Source organism: Chiloscyllium punctatum, unplaced genomic scaffold (genome assembly GCF_047496795.1).
Source record: "Chiloscyllium punctatum isolate Juve2018m unplaced genomic scaffold, sChiPun1.3 scaffold_1166, whole genome shotgun sequence".
In the NCBI taxonomy this organism is placed as follows: domain Eukaryota; kingdom Metazoa; phylum Chordata; class Chondrichthyes; order Orectolobiformes; family Hemiscylliidae; genus Chiloscyllium; species Chiloscyllium punctatum.
Genome location: NW_027310900.1, coordinates 32,501 through 35,000, shown reverse-complemented (window position 1 = coordinate 35,000; position 2,500 = coordinate 32,501). Strand labels below are relative to the sequence as shown.

The following is a 2,500-nucleotide window of genomic DNA, read 5'->3' as shown; positions in this document are numbered from 1 at the left end:
CTCGCCGTCACGCCGCCACGTGCACGCGTCAGTGACGCTGCCGAACCGATGGCCGGTGCCCGTTCCCGCCTCTGCTTTTCCTAGGGCAAAGCTGCTGCACGCCTCGTGATACTCCGCGGGCGACATGGTGGCGGTGATCCTGCCTCCGTCGCTGCGGTGCGTTGGGGCACGCATCGCCTCTTGGGCGCCCTGTTTTTTTTCAACCAATAGATGTATGTCTCTGCGGGCCGCACCAGGCTGGTGCTCCCCACAGCTTCACGCCACCCTGCTCCGCCCGCACGCCGGCGTGCAGGTGGCTGCTGCTAAAGGTGGGGAGTGTATGTGCGGTCCGGGTGGCTTTCCTCTGGCGAGGGAGAGACCTTAAGCAAACTCAGAGACAAATCTTGACGGTCGATCACTCGTAAAAATAAAACGTGACAAACTTTGTGTTGGTTCAAGTACGAAAGGATCTCTGTCGGCTTGGGGGTACGCCCGTTTCCGTTTCAACTTGTCTCGCGAGGGTGGTTTCGGGGCCAGCAGGAGAGCTCGTCGGGGTAGCAGGCCCTGCAGCCGTGGTCACCGCCAAACCCCCACAACTCGAGCAAGTGAAAAAAAAGTAACAGGAGCGAAAGCATCTCTGTCGGCTTGGGGGTACGCCCGTTTCCGTTTCAACTTGTCTCGCGAGGGTGGTTTCGGGGCCAGCAGGAGAGCTCGTCGGGGTAGCAGGCCCTGCAGCCGTGGTCACCGCCAAACCCCCACAACTCGAGCAAGTGAAAAAAAAAAGTAACAAATAAGAAAGGATCGTCGGCTTGGGGGTACGCCCGTTTCCGTTTCAACTTGTCTCGCGAGGGTGGTTTCGGGGCCAGCAGGAGAGCTCGTCGGGGTAGCAGGCCCTGCAGCCGTGGTCACCGCCAAACCCCCACAACTCGAGCAAGTGAAAAAAAAAAGTAACAAATAAGAAAGGATCATTATCGGCTGGGGGTACGCCCGTTTCCGATTCACCTTGTCTCGCGGGGGTGGTTTCGGGGCCAGCAGGAGAGCTCGTCGGGGTAGCAGGCCCTGCAGCCGTGGTCACCGCCAAACCCCCACAACTCGAGCAAGTGAAAAAAAAAAGTAACAAATAAGAAAGGATCTCTGTCGGCTTGGGGGTACGCCCGTTTCCGTTTCAACTTGTCTCGCGAGGGTGGTTTCGGGGCCAGCAGGAGAGCTCGTCGGGGTAGCAGGCCCTGCAGCCGTGGTCACCGCCAAATCCCCACAACTCGAGCAAGTGAAAAAAAAAGTAACAAATAAGAAAGGATCGTCGGCTTGGGGGTACGCCCGTTTCCGTTTCAACTTGTCTCGCGAGGGTGGTTTCGGGGCCAGCAGGAGAGCTCGTCGGGGTAGCAGGCCCTGCAGCCGTGGTCACCGCCAAACCCCCCACAACTGTTGGGCGCCTACCTGCGCGGGGCAGGAGGACACTTTCCGATTTCAAATCTCCGTTTGCCGAGTCCACCCCGAACGCACGCGGGCGGGCGGGTTCGCATCACCCTTCGTCACAAGGGGCGAAGCCCGTTCCACCGTCTCGTCAGTAGTGCCGACCGGTCTGTGATCGACGAGGGGAGCCACACCAGGTCCGGCCCTGCTGCTTGGCGGCACCGCGTCGTCGGGAGCTCGCGACAGACGGAGGGTTTCGGTGTACTCTCCAGCCACGGGAAACGAAGCCGGTGATGCAGGCGCCGGTCTTTCGCTCCCAAATCGGCTGGGTTTACATCGTTGCTATCTAGTCACGCTCCCTTCAAACCCGACGGGGTACCTATTCCCCTCACCCGTCTGTGCGTATACAGCCTCTTTGCACTTGCGGGATGGGGGTGGTGGTTTAAAGACTCTCGAGTTGCCGCCCGTCGGTCTCCGAGCTCCGTGCAGTAGTGATCCCCAGCGAACTGCCAGCAGGGCGAACGAGCGATCCCGCTCTCGGTCGGGGCGCCTGGCGTCGATCGGTGGTCGGTGGCTTGCGGGCAAGCTGCGCTGTGAGTGTGGGAACGAGTATGACGAGCCGTTGCCGCGACTCCCAGTCCACCTCGGCGGTGGCTGGGCCGGGCGGGCGTCTGCTCGGGCGAGTGCCGCCCCCGCCTCCTCGCAGGAAGTCCGCTCGCCGACACGCCGCCACGTGCACGCGTCAGTGACGCTGCCGAACCGATGGCCGGTGCCCGTTCCCGCCTCTGCTTTTCCTAGGGCAAAGCTGCTGCACGCCTCGTGATACTAGGCGGGCGACATGGTGGCGGTGATCCTGCCTCCGTCGCTGCGGTGCGTTGGGGCACGCATCGCCTCTTGGGCGCCCTGTCCTCCTCCCCCCAATAGACGTATGTTTCTGCGGGCCGCACCAGGATGGTGCTCCCCATCGCTTCACGCCACCCTGCTCCGCCCGCACGCCGGCGTGCAGGTGGCTGTAGCTCAAGGTGGGGAGCGTATGTGCGGTCCGGGTCGCTTTCCTCTGGCGAGGGAGAGACCTAAAACAAACTCAGACAACTCTTGACGGTGGATC

The 2,500-nt window shown here is 61.8% G+C and overlaps 1 non-coding gene across 1 annotated transcript in view; it reads left to right on the top strand.

Annotated features, from left to right (window-relative positions):
- The first annotated feature begins 2,482 nt into the window (after positions 1–2,482).
- Positions 2,483–2,500, top strand: part of LOC140474748 (5.8S ribosomal RNA) — a 154-nt gene continuing 136 nt past the window's right edge. Inside the window, exon 1 of the ribosomal RNA XR_011959384.1 lies at positions 2,483–2,500. This exon is cut by the window's right edge and continues 136 nt beyond it. This is a non-coding gene — a ribosomal RNA (5.8S ribosomal RNA).